Consider the following 18,838-nt stretch of genomic DNA (forward strand, 5'->3'; position numbering starts at 1 on the left):
CTGAGGGACAGTTTCACTCTCTTTTTTCACCGGGATGTTACGTTTCCTGGAGAAACACCTGCACCCAGCCAGCCCTCAGTGAACACTTGGAGAGGGAGTATACTACATGAAGTTCAGAATACTCACGTCCATGAGATGTGTAAAGGACATTTCTCTTTAAGGTGTGACCAGATGGAATCGGTTAAACCCTCCTCTCAGTTTTTGAGCCTCTGAAAACCCAAGTAGACTTGATGCTCCCCCTCCACTTAAAGTAAGTGGCTAAAACTTTAATTTTAGGGCATTCCCACTCTCTTTCGGTCACTTGCTGGGATCTGCACCGCCTTCCTCACGCTCCCTTCTTGGGAGCGTTTCGAGCAGGCTTGAAGGATTCCCCAAGAGGAACAATGGGCTGTGCTTGCTAACATTGGGATGACCTCTGTGTCTTGCTTCAAGTTTCCAAAGTGGATGTGAGGGGGTGAATGGTGGGTAGGAGAAACTTTCAGCGGGACCGGCAAAAGGGCTGGCTGGAATAAATATTGGATGTAGGATCAGTGTCTCCAACCCGGGAGGTGCTTTGACGCCAGAGAGCAGATGGGCACAGTCTACAGTGTGCAAACTTGGATCACGGTAACTTTTAATGTTTGCATTGGCTTTTCACACCCATTACCTTATTCCATTCTGGACCCAATTCTGTAAGGGAGATGGGCCATTATTGTCTTGGGTTTCAGGAGTGGAGATGGAGACAGAAAGAGACCAGGCTGTTAGAGATCTTCCAGAGATGGGAGAAGCACGTTTGCCGTCTACTCAATATTTGTTTCCACAACATCTACTGTTGGCCAAGTGCTGGCGGAGAGGGGATAAAAAGACTCAGTCTTCTAATTTGTTTTTAATTTAAAAAGGCAAGTTTATTGAGACAGAATACAGTTAAATTCACTTTTGTAGTTTCATGACTTTTGATGAAGGTGTGGGATTCCCAGACGTGCCCTATAACCCCTGTGTAGTCAATCTCTGGTGTCCACCCCAGCGTCCGGGCATCCACTTATCTGATTCTTGTCCGTACAGTTTCACTTTTTCCAGAATGCCATATAAATAGATCATAGAACACGTAGCCTTTTGTGCTTCTTTGGCTCATGCTTTTGGTATTGTAATTAAGTAAACTTTTGTAGCCCAAGAACTGAAAGATTTTATCCTGTTTTCTCTTAGAAATTTTATCATTTTAGGTCTTACATTTAAGTATATGATCCAACTGGATTTATCTTTTTGCAAATAATCTAAGGTATCAAAAATGTCTGTCTTTTTCAATGTGGCTATCCAATCTTATAACACCATTTGCTAAAAATTATGTTTATTGAATTTTCTTGCAACCTGGTTGAAAACCAGTTGGCCACAGATGTGTATATCTATTTCTAGACTATTTGTTCTATTGATCTATTTGTCCATCTTTAGGCCAATACTACATTGTTTTCATTACTGTAGCTTTATAATAAGTATTGAAATCAGGTAATGTAAAGCTTCCAGCTTTGAAATTTAGAAACCTTCTGTCAATTTCTATGAAAGACTGCTGATATTTTGTTTATAGTGCAGTATCTTTTCTTTTATTGATAATTTATTTAATTTTTCTCAGCAGTGTCTTGTAGTTTTTAGTGTACTCATCTTGCACACTTTTTGTCAGACTTACCTCAAGTTATTTTATATTTTTTGACATTATTATACATTGTTTTATTTTTAATTTTAATTTCTAATATGTATTGCTAGTATATAGAAATACAATTTCTTTTTGCACATTTATTTTGTATCCTTGTATCCTGCAATTTAGCTAAACTGACTTATCAGTTCTAGTAGGCTTTATTTTATTTTATTTTTTAGATTCTATAGGATTTTCTATGTATATGCTATCATGTCGTCCGTGTATAAAGACAGTCTTAATTCTCCCTTTCCAATTTGGGTGCCTTCTATTTCTTTTTATTGCTTTGTGATTATAACCTCCAATACAATATTGAATAGAAGTGATGACAGTGAATATTCTTTCCTTGTTACTAATCTTAAGCAGAAAGCATTCGGTCTTCTATAGTTAGGTCTGATACTAGCTGTACATTTTAAATAGATGTACTCTATCAGTTTTATGAAGTTCTCTTCTGTTCCTGCTTTGTTTTATGTACCAGAATTTAGTTTCTCTTAGCAAATGTTTGTGTGCGCTAGAAAAAATGTGTATTCTATTTTTGTTATGCCTATTAAGTCAATTTCGTTGATAATGTTGGTTAAATCTTCTATATAATTATTGATTATTTTTGGTCTATTTATTTTATCAATTACTGAGATAGGGGTGTTGAAATCTCCAGTTATAATTGTGCATTTGTCTATATCTCCTTGCAGTTCTGTTTGTGTTTGCTTCATGTATTTGAAACACTGCTATTAGATGTATAAACATTTAGTTTGTTATATCCTCTTGATGAATTGATCCCTTTATTATTATGAAATGACTATTCCAGAAAAATCTTTGTGCTGAAATCTACTTTGTCTGATATTAATAGAGTTACTCCAGCTTTCTAAAAAAATAATGTCTTTATGAGGCATCTTTCTCCGTTTTTAAGCTCCTCCAATTTGTGTCTTTATATTTATGCTCAGGTTCTTGTTGACAGAATATGGTTGGGTGAGGTTCTTTTTATTATTTAATCTGACAATCTCTGTCTTCTAATTGGAATGTTAGATCATTTACACTTAATATAATCACTGATATGGTTGAGTTTAAATCGACCATTTTGCCATTTGTTTTCTGCTATACTATTCATTGTTTCTTTTGTTGTCTTTTTCTGTCTTCTTTTGCACTATTGAGCATTTTTATTATTTCGTTTTACCTCTTTTGTTGGCTATTATTATAATACTTTGTTTTGTTTTGGTGGTTGCTGTAGGATTTGTGGTATCCATCTTAATTTATAAGTTTACCTTCATGGACATTTTTTCATTTCACGTATAGTATAAGAATCTTATCAAAATATATTTTTTCCCTTCAAGTCTTGTGTTATTATTGCCATGTATTTTATTTCTACATATGTTGTAATTCTCTGACTACATTATTATTTTTGCTTTAAGCAATCGTCTTTTAAAGAGATTTAAATAAGAGGAAAAATGTTTTTTATATTACTCACATAGTAATAATTTCCAGTAGTCTTTATTGTTTTATGTTGATTAGTGATTCTCCACTTGAACAATTTTTCCCCCTCTGGAGGACAATTGATAATATGTAGAGACTTTGGGGGTCACAATTGGGGCAGGGGGAGTGTTGCTGACATCTAGCGGGTAGAGCCCAGGGATGCTCCAAGGCAGCCTACAATGAACAGAAATCCTTTGCAATAGACTATCTGTTTCAAAGACAGGTAGTACCATCGTAGAGCAACCCTAAGGTATAACCAGATTTCCATCTGGGATCATTTTCTTTTTGCCTGAAGGACTCACTTTAATACAACTTGTATACAGTTGAACTGAATTCTTTCAGTTTATGTGTGTCTGAAAAGTTTTTCCTTCATCATTGTTTTTGAAGGCTATTTTTATTGGTACAGACTCTAGGTTGACCATTTCTTTTTCCTTCACATTTTTTTCTTTGCCTTGCTATATAGTAAAGATGCTCCTACACTATCTTCTGGCTGCATTGTTTCTGACAAGAAGTTGGCTGTAGTTCTTACCTTTGTTCTTCTGTACATTGTCCCACAGCTCACCAATGCTCTTTTCATTGAAAAAATCGATTTTCTCTGTGTTTTATATTGGATTGTTTCTATTATTGCTCTCTTCTGAAATATCGAATCTGTTGTTAATCCCATCCAATGTATTTCTAATTTCAGACTCTGTGAAGTTTATCCCTAGAAGTTTTAGTTAGACTTTTATTTTAATATCAATGTCTCTATTTAATATGTTCAATCTATCTCTAGCTCCTTAAACATATGGAATATATTTATAGTAGATATTTGGTCTTTATTTATCTTTTGTTTTATCATTTGTGTCAGTTTTAAGTTTGCATTGTGTGAGATTTCATCTTAATCATTCTCATAATAATACAGCTGTTTTATTTGGCTGGTGCTTTTTATGGGATGCAATATAATGTAAATTTTTCTGTGTTGAGTGCTGGATATTTTTGCAACCCTATAAACATTCTTGAGCTTTATTCTCAGTGTAGTAAAGTTACTTGGAAAGAGTCTGATCCCTATCTCTTTTATATTTTATCTTTGTTAAATAAGACTAGAATAGCAATTAGTGTAGCATTTTCCCCAATACTAGCAAAAAATCATTCTGAAAGCTTGTACAATGCTCTTCTAACATCATGAATGCCAGGAGAAAGTAGAATAAAAATTGTCAATTGTGAAAGAAGAAAACTGTCAACCCAGAATTTTATATCCAGGAAAACGATCCTTTAAGAATACAGGGGAAATAAATACATTCTCAAAGAATTGAAGTACTAGAAGAATTTGTTGTTAGAAAGCCTACCCTTAAATATTGATCAAAGGAATTTCTTCAAACAAAAAAACCCGTAAAGGTCTTAGATGATGTGGAAGAAGGAATGAACAACAGAAAGAACAAAAATATGGGTACATACAATAGATTATTTTTTCTAAAAGATTTTATAAATCTTATTTCATGATTGAAAAAAAATGTTAACAATGAGGATAATTATATTTTACAGTGTGGCAGGTTAAAAGGACCCAAATGGAGGTAAGATTTCCCCCAGTGAAAGAGAGAAGATGTTGATATCAGTAGACTGTGATGTCATGTGTGTGTGTTTCAAAACTCAGAAGAACCACCAAAAAAACTATAAAAGAGATAAATGAAAAAACACGATAAATAAATCAAGATACACCTCTAAAAAAATGTATAACTTATAGGAAGTCAAGAAAAGAGAAACAGGACCAAGGACCAGAAAAAACAAATATTAAATAATAAAATGGCAGGCTTAATCTCCAATGTGTCAATAGTCACCATAATGTATATGGACTAACTGCAGTAGTCAGAAATCAGTGATTTGTAGATTGGCTGTGGAGTGTTATTCAAGGCTAATTCAGCTTTTGAAAATCAATTAAGGCATTCCACCATACCAACAAGCTAAAGAATAACAATCATATAATCATGTCAACTGATGCAAAAAACAAAAAACAAAACAAAAAAAAAAACACCAAAAAAACCCAAAAAACAAAACAAAACAAAACAAAACTCCTACATTTGACAAAATGTAACACTATTTATGACTTTAAAAAATACTTTCATTAAGTTAGAAATGGGAAGTAATTACCTCATCTTGATTAAAAATATCTATGAAACACCAACAGCTAACATCATACTTGGTGGTGAATTAATACTTTACTCCTAAAGTAATAAAAAAGGCAAAGACATTTGTTCTCACCACTCTTATTCTACATACTACTGGCAATAATTTCCACTGTAACAAGATAAGCTTAAGAAACAAAAGACACACAGATGTGTAAAGAAGAAATTAAATAGCCTCTATTTGAAAATGAGTGATTGCCTATGTAGAAAATCTCAAGGAATTTGTGCTTACCCATAAAATTCTATAGTAAGTGAGTTCAGCAAGTTCATAGGGCACAAGGTCAAGACACAGTATTCTATACTAGCAATGAACATGTGGAAATCTAAATTAAAAACAAATACCATTGATATTTGTCCCGTAGAAAATGAAATACTAAAACATCCGCCAAACAACACATGTACAGGGCCTGTATGTTACATATTTTAAAATGCTGGTAAAAGAAATAAAAGGATATATAAATAAATGAAAAAACTGTACCATGTTAATGGATTAGTTAACATCATAAGGCATCACTTCTCCCCCAAATTCATTAATGAATATAATGCAATTCTTATCAAAATCTCACCAAGATTTTTTGCAGATATAGACAAACTTAATTCTAAAATTTATATAGAAAGCTACTCTTGAATAGCTACAATAGTATTGACAAAGAAAAATAAAGTAGGAAAAATGATCCAACACCAAGTAGGAGTTGGTGGAGAGATAGAGACCTAAATATATGGAACAGAGTAGAGAACCAAGAAGTAGAACCTCAAACATACACTTAAATTAGTTTTGACAAAGGTAGAAAAGCAATTCAATAGAGGAAGGACAGACTTCACAAAATTGCTTCAACAACTTTTTTTATAGGCCATAAAAATAGCATGTTGACTTAAGTCTCACATGTTAGACAAGAATTAACTTAAAATGGATTATGGACTTGATGTAATACACAAAATTATAGAACCCCTTTAAAAACATAGGAGACAATCTTTAGAATCTAGGTGCAGACAAAGAGTTCTTAGGCTTGACACTAAAAGCTCATTTCATTTAAAAAAATGAATTTTTGGTCCTCATCAAAATGAAAACCTTTTTCTCTTCGAAACCTCATGTGGAAAGCATAAAAAACCAAACTATAGGTTCATAGAAAATATCCAACAAAGGACTAACAAGTAGGGTATATAAAGAACTCTCACAACTCAACAGTAAAAATCAAGCAATCCAATTAGAAAATGGACTAAAGACATAAATAGACAGTTTACCAAAGAGGATATTAGAAATGGCAAATAAGCATATTAATTGGTGCTCCGGATTATTAGCCATTAGGCAAATGCAATTAAAATGATAATGAACTATCACTGCGTGCCTATCAGAAAGGCTAACATTAAAAACAGTGAGAAAATCAAATGCCGGCGAGGATGTGAGTCGCACGTGCATCGCTGGTAGAAACGGAAAATGGTTTAGCCACCCTGGAAACGAGTTTTGCAGTTTTGTTTCTCTTTTAAAGCTAATTATGCAATCGACGTACAACTTAGCACCTGAAATGTTCATCAGTGGCTACCTGAGAAGTGAAAACATGTTCGTACAAAGAGCAGTACATAAGTATTCATATTTCCTTTATTTTTTTTAAATAGCCCCAGACTGGAAAGAGTCCAGATATCCTTCGATAAGTATATAGTTAAACAAACTGTGGCATATCCATCCCACAGAATGCTACTCCTCAATAAAATAAACAAGCTATTGATACATACAAGAAACTGGATGAATGTCCAGGTCATTACGCTGAGTGAAAAAAGCCGATCCAAAAAGTCACATACGGTATGATTCCATCTATGTAAACATTTTTATTTTATTTTATTTTTAAACAGAGAGAGGGCATGCAAGCGGGGAAGAGGAGTAGAGGGAGAGAAAGAAACAGAGAGAGAGAGAGAGAGAGAGAGAAAATCTTAAGCAGGCAACATGCTCAGCACAGAGCCTGATGTGGGGTTCGATCCCATGACCCTGGGATCATGACCTGAGCTGAAATCAAGAGTTGGAAGCTCAACCGACTGAGTCACCCAAGTGCCCCTATGTAAACATGTTTAAATGACAAAATTGTGGAAATAGATACAAGATTAGTGGTTTCTAGTGACTAGATACGGGGGGGACAGGGCAGGAAGAAGCAGGTGTGTGTGGCTCTTCAATGGCCACAGGGGGACCCTTCAGTTCCGCTATTGCAAATGGCACCACCAGCCTTCAGGAGGGCTGTTCAGTACTTTGACTGTGGTGGTGGAAACAGAGACCTATACATGTGATACAACTGTACAGAACTAAGCACACCCAAGCGGATGAGTGTGAGTAAAATTAGCTAAATTGGTGGTAATTTCTTATGGACGCAATAGAACACAAACCCAATACTCTATGGTTCTGCATGGAGGTAAGAACAGGTGAGATCATCTAAAGGAAATAGAACAGTGCTTCCCCATGTGGACGGGCAGGTATTGGCCAGACACAGGCATGACAGAATGCTCTGGCGTGACAGAAACACTTTTATCCAGACAGAGCCTTGGGTTATACAGGCGTATGCGTTTGTCGAAACTTATCAAACTGTACGCTTGAGATCTGTGAGTTTCGGAAAATGTAAATTACACCTCAGCAAAAAAAAAAAAAAAAAATTATCTCATTATAATTTGAGAATTGGACGAAATGTTCTGAATATTTTGTCACTAAATGAGGTCTGGTAGAATTATTTCTCTAACTCAGAATGGATGTTGAGTTCAAATTTAAATGCTTTCACTCAATTGTTAATATTTGTGTCATAATTTTGTAGTATGAAGCTATTTAAATGAGAAATAGTCGGTGGTGGGGACCAAGTACCTGCTTGCATTTGTTTTGTGGTCCTTCAACGTATAGGGTCTTGGCTTTCAGCAAGTGACTTAGCTTCTCTGAACCTCTGTTTCTATCTTGACCATAGTGGATGTTAGTGCTGACGTTGCAAATTTATTGTGAGGATAAATGAGAACATATGCGAAACACGTAGTGTATGATTGATCTTCAACAGACTGGATGGCTCTTGTTACTTCAAATGATAGATATTTCTCACGTTATTTAGGTTCTGACATAAAAATTAATCAATCTCATGGAACTACAATGGGGAATAATAGGTGAGTAAAAACTCTTGTTTTTAGGATGATAGTGACATCTCATCTCAAGATCTAACAGCGGGAATGTCTCATGGTCAACAACATACTTCCGTAGCCAATCGGATTCCCACTCAATCCTTGTTGGGAATTACAAGTGGTCATGAAACCGAAGCGTTAGGGGAAATGCCTGTATGACTCACAGGTAACAATGGGGTAGTTCAAATAAAACACATCGCCACTGCTACAAACAGCAGAACGTATAATGGGACTCTGGTAGGAGACAGTGGATGTCCACAGGGGTTAGCCTTCTATGTGCGAAAGGAAGGAGAAGTATTTTGCTGCTTGAGACCCTGCCCTGGTGCAGCATAGATCAGTGGGTGTGTCCCCATGCCCTCAGCCCTCCGGAGTGACCTGCCAGCACACTGCCCCTGGAACTGGAACATTCTTGATGGGAAAGCCAGCCAGCGGGAACCTGTTACCTGTTTCTCTGACATAGCTTGGCAAAGTCACCGTGTAGTCGTCAAACGGGAATACGACTTACTAACTCCAGCCGGTATTTTATATCTTATTCCAATTGTACGGGAATACGTCGTAACGTCTGAAACACCTGACTTATTTAGGTGGGTTAGCCGCTTCCTTCAAAGACGGTCGGGCTCTACTGAATGTCTTGGAGTTTCGCAAAGCCCACCCGCCTCACGGAGGCACAGATGGTCGTTTGCAAGCTCCGTGCTTCTCTGTGCCCGGACAGGCAGTTAGCAAATATGCTGAAATGGAGAATTAAGATAAAAGGATTGGGGGAGAGAATTTTCTCCTCTATGTGAAATTAGGACTATAAAAGAATAAACAATGGCTATTCCTTGCACCATTAATTAGCCATAGAACAAGGCTTCCTCTGCACATGTGCTTGTGGGTCCGCCTCGGCGTTGATTTCAAGACTTCAATCAGCGTGTGACTCACAGTTAGTGAAAGAAAAACTGTGGAGGCCAGAGAAGAAGAGCGTAAATATTATGTGTCACTTGGTATCATAATTAACTGCATGCTTCAAATATTTCTTTCATGTCTGCCTTCACAATAGGTAATATAATTTACCGTTAATAGGATTAAAATGTTTTTTTTTTTAAATAAAAAAGGTAAATACTTCAGTGGTTTAAACTGTTTTCTATTTGTTTTGTACTGATCCATATTTTACTGCAGGCAATCTCTTTATACCCTGCAGAAGAAAATAATGAGGAAAATTGGAGATAATTTATGCCGTCCAGAAGCAAAAGCTTTTCACGATTATCGTTTTTGCTTTTGCTCAATAATAAAGCAGTCTCTTTCCATGAAGCATTGGGGGAACGCCGTCCTGACTTCCTAGCTGTGGTGCAATTTTAAAGATCTGAGGTAAAGTGAGAAAAACAAACAAACAAACCCATCATTGCTTGTAGACAGGAAGTTTACCCTGGAGAATTAATGCTAGCAGTTCAGAAACCTCCAAACAGAATCGCACCCATGCTCAGGCTACTTTTCAAAACTGATAATTGAGAGAAGGGGAGGCTCGCTTAGATTTTTTTTTAAAAGGCCGTTCCCTTTTCTGTCTCCCGTGGCACACTCAACACAGTGTCATGCAGGCTGACACATACAGCGCGGGTTAGGAAACTCATTACAGCTCCGAATTCGTGCAGTGTTCAGACGGGTCAGAAATTAAAACCCATAACCTGTGGCATGCTATCTCCCAAGGAGCCAAGTTTTAATTTCATCCTTAAAAAACGAACCATTGTTTAACTAGGCAAATGTCTGAACATAGGATGCCATGCAACATAACGTACGTAAACGCCGATAGCTCTTAGAAGGGCGCGGGCTCGTGGGGCGGGAGGGAGAGTATTTAATTACACACCTAGAGGCAACGTTAGGGCTAAGCCAGACCGTTCTCCTCTTCCTGCAGGAGACTTGCTCAAGGTCACCCAGCCACCAAGTGGCTGAGCCAGGTGTAGAATCCCAGTCTGCAGACATCGGCTCTGGTGCTTTTCCCGTGATGCGAAGCTGAGTCCAAGCGTCTCCTTGGAAGTGATCTCGTCTTTCCAGTCCTTACAGCCAAGTGGAATTTGGCATCAGACATTGGATGTGCTCACTTCACGGGCGATGTATCTATTGACGTTTCATTAGGGAGCCGTGTGCCTTTGCCAAGGATGAATGAGTTCATTAGCGCTGAGACTAATAAACTTTAAAAAGTTAATAATGTGAATATGTTTGATTTGGAATTATGCACACAGGCATTAGGAGTTACAAAAAAAAATGGCTTGCTTCACATGCCCAGCTTTCTCATTTCAGGGGTGTGACAGACTTGGATTTTCTGGAAGCTCAGACAAAGCCTCCTTCTCGAGGAGGACCTCCTGCCTCCCACCCTCCCTTTCCCTGTGATGCCTCCAGGTCATGCGCTTGAAAAACAACCAAAATTAACCACGAAACTAACCAGCAACCCAACCAAACAATGGCTTTGGTCGCAACTGCCGTTTTCTTCTCTCGTTGACTTGGTTTATATTCTTCTTGGATTCTACGCCTTACTCTGTTTGTTGATTTATTTAGTGAAGGAATGGGGATAATGGTGATGGAACGGCCATCCAAACGGTTCAGTAGGGGTGTTCGTGGTTAGGAACTGAATTGCGTTGACTTGGCTTCACTGGGACACTTGTTTGGAGGGTCGGCAGAGCTATCCAAAACCAGCACACCTGCCCCGACTATGGTAATCACTGGACGATTTGGTAGGGGCTACCGGTTGGCTTTGGGTTGACAATGCTCGTGAAACCCACCGGATCCTTCCTGCTCTGCTGCTAACACGTGGGTGGTGGGAGCAACCCCGTGAGGAATACAGCGGGACCCCATGGCATTTTGTGCGGGGACCATGGAGGGGACTCTTGTGGGACATGGGACTGTTCTCTCATGTGCCCCAAAGAGATAGCATGCTTTGTTTCTACATACAGAAACAGCCCACACAACCAGTAATCTAATAAAAAAAAGTTTTTGTGTGTGTTTTTAAAAAATTGGTCTATCCATGATCACCCCCTATAAGTCAAGGACCCACTTGTGTTTTCCTTCTAGAGTGGTTCTCCGATAATGGGAAAATAAATGCGTTTATGTGGGGGGTATTTAACATAATCCCCACAGTTTTAAAAATCTTACCTTTCTTCACCGTCTTGCAATTTCAGCAGAAGGACCTTGACTGCTTCACAATTTGCCATTAGATGGAAAGTGAAAGGGGGAGTTTTACAGAGATTTGGGGACACCTTCAGAGAAGGGCAAATCATGACGGATCCAGTGGACCTTATCGTGGGCAGGACGCAGAGGGGGCAGGCTGCCTGAAACACAGCACAGAGACTGAGAGGGAGGGAGCTCATTTGGAGGAGGATGGGCTGTACTCCTGCTCCCACAGGGCCTGCTGACTCCGCCCCGGTCACTTCCGGTCCGGCACGTGGCTCTGCCCAGGGGTCACCTGCGTGGACTCTGACATCAAGTGATTGGAGCTTTATGAGTTACCATGTGTGCGACAGCAGCAGGTTTCCAAACATCTCCGAGCCCCCGTTTCCTCACCTGTAAAATGAAGGGAATGTTAGTACCTGCCTCCCCGAGCGAAGTTGTGTGCGGTGAGAGAGAGAGTTTAGCAGAAGCGTAGGCCACCAGTGCCGGCTCTATGGAAGACACTCAATAAATTATTGTTGTCATAACCGTCACCATCACGACCACCAGGAAACTCTGACTTCGCCTGCATCCAGACTCTCCCCTTCTGCTCTCCCAATGCGCCACCGTGGAGCTTAGCTCACCTAGAGACTCTAGATGAACTTCATTCCATCACTCTGCTGCTACAGGCTTTACTTAGCTGCCCGTGGTGATGTGATGAAGTCCAAACTCACTAATCTGGACTGACTGACGTTGTGTGGTATGTGAAATGTGCTGCAAGTGCCCGGCTACGGCTCCAGAAGCATCAGTCTGCACTCATTCATTCATTTGCTCCGTGAGCCTTCAAACGGGGGGCTGGGAACCTATCCAATCCCGCATCCTACAGAACCCCTGATTCAGTACAGAATTTCTGCTGCAGAGTTAAAGGGGTTACTTATGATGATTTCGCATCTGCACTGCCTGCCCAGCCCACCCTCACCCAGCTCTGTGCCCCCTCCTGCCCCCCATCCACTGTGTCCCTCGGGCTTTCTCCTCCCAGATCCTGTGGGGAGGCAGGTGGGGGGTGGGAAGGTGATGCTGGTGGTGACCCCAAGGCCCATTCCTGTGCGGCTCCTTCAGGCACGGGCCGGGAGCCCGTGTTCTGCCCTCATCCCTCTGAGCTTCACCAGAGTAATGGCTCCGCCATTTCCAAGACCTTGGGCGCTGCACCACCACCATCCTGCTTGTCTGCTGGTCCCCACATCTCGTCAAGTTGCCTCCTAGCTGAACCGTGTCCATGCAACCTCTCTCGGGTGTGCCCTCCGTTTCCCACCTCACCATCCCACCCCCCAAGAGCCCCTCTTGTACATCTGCTTCTTTCAGAGAAACTTGCCCCGGCTTTTTCCTTTGATACAGTTGTAGGCGTTGACCAGGGCTCTGCTCAAAGTGCGACTTCTCGGTGAGATATTCCCCGCACACAGGGCTCCCATGTGTCTCTCAACTCATGGACATTCCCTTTCTGTGGTTGTCACCCACAATCAGTCAAATATAACTCCACACCGTCTAGCATGACCTAGCACTGTTGCATCGCTATTGGACGGTGAGTTTTCATGGGTTAACTTTGCAACAAGGCAGTGAGCTCCTGGGGAGCAGCATCTGTGTCTTCTCCTTGTTCTCTTGTCCACCGACCTGCAAGTCTTAAGCAGCACCTGTTGTCCCACACCGTGCTGGCCACTGGGACACAGCTTCTGACAAGATGACGCATGCAACTTCTGCCCTGTAAGTCGTCTGTTCAGGTGGGGAGTCAGGCACTGGATTGTCCATTATAAGGCAGTAGGTGACCATTTTGATAGCTATGAAAGCAAATAAGAGGGCATTCTAACCAAGTCTTAAGGAAGTCATGCAGAAGAGACCTGAGGGGTAGGGACAAGTCAGCAGGCGCAGGGGAGGAGATGGTGCCTTCCAGGCAGACGTATGGGCAAAGGCCAAGGGGGAGTGAGAAGGACAAGGGAGTTTCTGAGGAACTGAGAACGTACATGACAGAGGGCTGCAGGCAAGTCATGGGGAGCATATTTGCATCAGGACACAGGCCTGGCTGCACTGTAGAAAATGAACTGTCAGGACAAAGGGCAGAGAAGCCCCCATGGAGCTTTCTGAAGGAGCAGTGAGATGGTGATGGTGGTCTGGCGTCAGGTCATGGTCATGACATTGCAGGAGGGTGGATGGACCCAAGAGCCATTTCCAAAGGAGAAGAAAGAGGTCCAACTCTCTGGATGACTGATCAGACGCCAGAGGTGAGGGAGAGGGCACCTCGGAAGTGATTCCAAGGTTTGCGGCTTGGACAACTGGGTGGAAATGCCAGGCGATGAGCTATGGAGCCCTGGAGAAGAAGCTTTCAGGAATGAAATGGTTAGTTCAGTGTTTGGACGTGTGGAATTTGTGGTACCTGTGAGACTTCCAAACGCAGGTGACCAGCAGGCAAATGGATAAATGCAACGCATGTGACGCCCAGTGGAGAGTCTGAAGTAGAATTTATCAGCATAGATTAAATGATGTAGAAAATGTCACTGTATTAACAGCTGTCCCCACGAGCTTCCAAGAAAGGCACTGGGTTTATTTAGAAAGAATTCCTTGAGAGGCCCCCATGGGTTCCACACTGAAAGCTGGAGGAACCTGGCCATGGACGGGGCTGTCCCCAAAGTGGAGAAGGCAGCGTGCTTCATATCCTGGCCCTTCCCATGGCAGATGACCCCTCCCACGTTAGCGACGTCTCAATACTTAGTTCTACTGGAATTTGGAGAAAACACTCATCAAGGGGCAGTGTTTCACACCCACACTGTTTGCTGCTGTACCAGGGGATGGTAACCAGATAGAAGCATGAGGGAGGAAGGCAGGACTTTGCAGAAATCTTTGGGTACACTCTGGACCCCAGGTTCTATAAAACTGGACCCCAAGAAGCCCCAGCCCATACTCATTATTGAGTCCCAGCTGTGGGCTGAGAGGAGAAAGGAGTGAGGAACACAGGTTCGCTGCCCTCACAGAGCTTGCTTTCTAATGGAAAGGTGTATCTATTGCTGTGTAACTAGTTACCAAAGTCTTAGCCGCTCAAAGAAAAACCCGTTTATTGTCTAAATGTCTGTGGGTCAGGAGCCTGGGCTCCTGTTAGCTGTGCTGTCTGCTCAGTGTCTCACAGGCTGAAATCCAAGTGTTGGCTGGGGCTCAGGGTCATCTTCCTCTTCCGGGATCATCCCGCTTGCTGGGAGAATTCAGCAATACGGGCTCCTTAGGTCCTTGACACATGCTTTCCCACAACATGGCAGCCCACTTCTCCAAAGCCTACAGGGAAATCTCTGTCCAGTCCACTAGGGCAGGCGCAGCTCCCACCACTGCCCTATAGCATCACCAATCAAGGAGTGACCATCCCCTGCATTTAGAGGTTCCTCTCACCCAGAGAGAGGGTCACACGGGTATCTGTCCAGAAGGGCTGGAATCTTGGGGACCAGCTTAGGAATGTGCCTGCCACAGGAGGATTAAAAACGACAAAGGAACAGCAACAGATATGTAATACCTCACGTGGCGTAAGAAGCCATGCAGCAAATAAAGGAGGGTAAAGGGACGAGAGCCTGGAGGAGGTGGCATCCTGACAGACACCTGAAGGAAGAGGGGAAGTGAGTTTTTATGTGGACGGCAGAGGAGAACCTTCCAGGAAGAAGAAACCCAAAGCTTGAGCTTCCTTAGGGATTGCAATGGAAGCTGAGGGCATCATCCCTTAGCGAGCATGCGGGGATTGAGAAGCTCGGAAGGGCTCCCAGGTCAGAGAAGTTTCCAGGCTGAAGGGATGGAGAGGAAGGAGACCACCAGGCAGATGAGTGGAGGGCAAGTGTGCTGTGATGCTTGGAAGCTAAGGAAAGAACGTGTGTGGAGAAGGGGGTGCCAGCTGCATTCACTGAAGAGCAGACATGCAGCAGAGACCCGGATCGCTCAAGTCATTGGTTCTTGAACGTCCGTGGAGTGGCAGGATGGCTGAAGAGTACTAAGACTGGCTGGTACGGCCGATCCTCGTTATTCAGGGACTCGGTATTTGCAGATGTTTTCCACATTTTTGTGGGTTTTTTTGTGTGTTGGTAACTTTGCTATTTAAAATGCCCCCCTCCAGGGGCGCCTGGGTGGCTCAGTCGGTTAAGCGGCCGACTTCGGCTCAGGTCACGATCTCGTGGTCTGTGAGTTCGAGCCCCGGGTCGGGCTCTGTGCTGACTGCTCAGAGCCTGGAGCCTGTTTCAGATTCTGTGTCTCCCTCTCTCTCTGCCCCTCCCCCATTCATGCTCTGTCTCTCTCTGTCTCAAAAATAAATAAACGTTAAAAAAAAATTAAAAAAATAAAATAAAATAAAATGCCCCCCTCCAAAAAATGGTGCCCAAAGAGTGCTTAGGGGCTGTCTAGTGTTCCTAAGGACGCCTGTGTCGTGCTGTGTGTTAGGTGAGCGCTGTTCAGGCATGAGTTATAGGGCTGTTGGCCACGAGTCCCACGTTAATGAATCAACGATATATAATACATATTCAACAAGGTGTCTTTAAACAGAGGCACACATCAAACAAGGCTGTCTATGAATTGGTTGATGAAATGCTGTGACTGAAGAGTTTCAGGAACCTGACCCCGGATTTCCTCTGGAAGCGAGGCTCCAGGTTTTGCTAACTCAGTTTCCAAGGTGACCGTAGAAAACTGTATCTAGACTTCATAGAACCGCCATGAGTAATGAGTATCAGCTCTATTTTGCCGTGTTCTCTGTACTGTTTAATAGATTCCTCATGCTGGTGTTTAAGGACGTTTTCACCACATCACGGAAGCATGGTGGAGCACTGACATCTACACATGTTCCGTGTAGGCTACGTTCCAGGCCAGGAAATGCAGAACGGGATGCAAAGGAGACGGAGGAGCTGGGTCGCAGGTGCTGGGCCAGGTGACCGGGTTTCAGATCCCCACTCTACCGCTTACCCGGCTTGGTCTCTGGCAAGGTAGCTAATCTTTCTGCGACTCAGTTTGCTTGTCGGATGGGGAGGGTGGTAGCCTTTACTTCTCGGCCTGGGGCAAGGATTAGGGGAGAGGAGGGTCGTGCACACTTCGTCCTGTGCCCGCGCATAATAAGGATTAAAAACAACTTTTGCGATTTAGACCAGGCTCTCAGAAGAAGGGAGCGATGGGGTCAGAAGAAAAGGGAAAGACGGTCCCTGGGTGTCTGTTACGGAATATCCGGGTTAGGCGTGCAGGAAGGAGATGGAGACTCAGAGAAGATGCTCTGTGCAAGACGAAGATCACATCATTAGCTTGGGCCGCACCCTCACTGTATCTCCTGGGAACCAGGAAACCGCCAGGCAGGTAGGGATGGAGGGACGCTTGGAACTTATTTTCAGAACAGCCATTAAAAATGAAAATATGGCCCCTAGCTTCACTTTCCTATCAGAAAGTTTTTTTTTTGTTTTTTTTTTTTTAATTTCGAGAGAGACAGAGAGAGCAAGCAGAGGAGGGGCAGAGAGAGGGGTGGGGAAACAGAGGATCTGAAGCAGGCTCCACGCTGACAGCAGAAAGCCCGACTCGGGGCTCAAACTCACAAACCATGAGATCATGACCTGAGCCGGAGTCGGACGCTTAACTGACTGAGTCACCCGGGGCGCCCCAAGAAAGCATTTAATAAAGGAACCTGATTTCCTTGCTTTCCAAGCCTTAAATATTGTCTTTCCTACCTGGAAACATTATCTTACCTGGGAACTAGAAACTGTCAACTTCATATTGATCTATTGCCAATGAAGAAAATGAAGGGCATCATTCCTTTCCATATTGACCAGCAACTCTCCTCAAATAAAACAATTTGTTCTGCAATTGACTATGTGCTCAGCATATAATCAGGTTTTTCCCTTTTAAAGAATAACTGTAATGGGATCAGAGATTGACAAAAACTTTTGTTTTACTGGGTCCCTTCCTGGTGGAAATGTAATTTAATGGGAGCCACACAAATCTTTAGTAGAGATGTGTAGCCAATATTACTACAGGATTTTTTTTTTATTTTTTAATGATTTTTTTTCATACTGTCTGGGATCCTCGGTTGATCTAATTTCAGAAAACTCCTGAGCCATAGTTTAAGTCCCGTACCGGAATGGCAAAGCCTTTAGAATCTACAAAGGCTGAACCAGTTGTTATAAACCCCCTGGATTTCCATCACACTTGTTCCATTTGCCAAAGTGGCTCTGCCAGTTTTTAAAACGTCGGTACTGTAGTCCCAGTACTTATCAACTTCAGCATGCTTAAGAATCATCTGGAGAGTTTGTTAAAACAAAGCTTCCTGAGCCTCATGAGCAGAAATCCTGATTTAGGAGGCGTGGGTGGGACCTGAGAACATGCATTTCTGACAAATCCGTGGACGCTGCCCATCCAGGCCACACTTAGAGCTGCGGTGTGGCCAGGCAAGTGGTCTCAGAAGGATCAGCTCACCTCTGCCTTCTTTGCCATCACATCGGCCCGGCCCACTCGTGACAGGCTCATGTGGGAGCCCATTTAATACCTGTGGAGAGACTGAAAAAGGACTAGTCTGAATCAGCAAACTTGTGATGAAATCAGCCGAGAAGCCTAGACCAGAAGGACTAGCTGCTATTCTGCTTGTTTCCCTTCACCTGTCTGTCCTCTGCTTTAATGCGTGTGCATGTGTGTGCATGTGTGGACACGTGTGCACATGTGGGCAAAGGCTGGAGGCAGGAAGGCAGAAATCAGATGTTGGCAACCCGCGCACGTCCCTGAATCACTGATGTTGCTGCTTTCCCCTTCTATGTTTCAATTCGTTTGGAGGCACTTACACAGCAAACACAGTTAAAAGATTTCAAATCTCAGAGCCTGGCATGTGAGTTCGTAATTTGCCGTAATCAGCACCTTGCTAAGAATAGCGTTTGCAGGCTTCATGCATGTAGCTGGGAGATAATTTGCATCTTTCGTGTTTGCTGACTTGGGTCCGTCCGGAAGGACTACCGTAGGGTGTAGCTCAGGCAGGGAGGGGGACCACGATGTGATGCGTACAACACAGCATGGTCGATTGGCATAAAGCCAGGAAATTTACTTGCCACTGGGAAGAAGCTGGTCTCTTTTCAAGACGGCTTTGGGTGGAACGTCTTTTCTAAGAGTCTCATCTGGTTAGAAAGTGAGACTACAGAGAAATCTATTTCCCTTAAGCACCGTGTATATTGTGAACGTCACGTGGCAGAGAATCTTGCCAGACGAATTGGGAAGGAGATTTTACGGGGAAAAGGGCCAATGGTAGAGACGACCTAGTGGG

The sequence above is a fragment of the Panthera onca genome, chromosome D3 (assembly GCF_046562875.1).
Source record: "Panthera onca isolate mPanOnc1 chromosome D3, mPanOnc1 haplotype 2, whole genome shotgun sequence".
NCBI lineage: Eukaryota > Metazoa > Chordata > Mammalia > Carnivora > Felidae > Panthera > Panthera onca.